General features: G+C 34.0%; 1 pseudogene; it reads left to right on the top strand.

Annotated features, from left to right (window-relative positions):
- The first annotated feature begins 516 nt into the window (after positions 1 to 516).
- Positions 517 to 1239, top strand: part of LOC112517680 — a 10949-nt pseudogene continuing 10226 nt past the window's right edge.

Raw genomic sequence — 1239 nt, forward strand, 5'->3', positions numbered from 1 at the left:
TCTTTTATCCTTCACAACCTTATGCATACACACAAATACCTCCACATAATCATGTATATATATATATGTGTGTGTGTGTGTGTATGTGCATACATATTTAAACATATGCACATATACTCTCAAACAAACCCATGTATGCATATACTCCTACACACACACACACACACACACACATATATATATATATATATATAGAGGAGCGTTCAAATGAAAACTTGAACCATTTGTGTGAACCGTGTAAACTAATCTCATCCGTCCATTTTATCGATCAATGGCMTAGATTATATCAATTTATTTTAGGAAATTAAAAATTAAAAAATAATTAATATTAATCTTATTTATGCAAAAAGGGTAGAATCGGTACTAAAATTGCAAGCCCTCGATTACTTTTCCAAATCATTCCCGGCGTAAACCCGTATTCATCGCATGCAGCCTCTCAATCCGGCGAAGGTAAATCATATCCATATTCGAATATAGAGTTTCCAAAAACATCGATCATCTGTATATTCAACCAAAATGGTCGGCAACAATGGAGGTATGTCACATTTATTGAAATCGTTTTTCAATTTAATAGAAATCGAACAGTGAAGTTGGAGATCATTGAAGGCTTGTAATCCATCTGTCTTTTACAGGGAGAAGGCGTTATAGCCAAAGATTGAGGGAGATGAACAGTTTTTCGAAGTTTACCAACGACAAAGAACGACCTGTTGAACTCGATGACGATGGTAACGACTTGGAGTTCATTAAACAGCAGATGAAGAAAGGAGGTAGGAAAAGAGTCGTTAAGGATGATACAGGTATTCCATTTGTGCATTCATCGTTTTAAAGCTTTAAATTTGTATGGTACATGAGTTTGGGACAAAATGCATATCTATTGGAAGAAACCCCAAGTTGTTTCATTCTTATTGTAGTGAAGTCAATGTTATCAGTGGTTGGTAAATTTTTTTTTTTTTGCTGTTTAGTTTCATAGAAATTGTTGCTCAAACTGTGTATTTGATGTAGTTCATCACCACTATGAACAGCAACTTTAATGAATCTGGTTCATGGCTCAATTTGCTCTTTAATTTGGCAACTATGAAACAGGTTCAATGATTACATTCGCCAATTTCATGTTCACCAAGTATTATGGCCAATTACAGCAACTATGAACAGGTTCACTAACTATTATGGCCCACTACATGTTGTTTTATGTGAAGTTTATCCATTAAGTATGTTAATAATCAATGAACATGTTTCTTA

This window comes from Cynara cardunculus, assembly GCF_001531365.2.
Source record: "Cynara cardunculus var. scolymus isolate 2C chromosome LG 9, CcrdV1, whole genome shotgun sequence".
Lineage (NCBI taxonomy): Eukaryota > Viridiplantae > Streptophyta > Magnoliopsida > Asterales > Asteraceae > Cynara > Cynara cardunculus.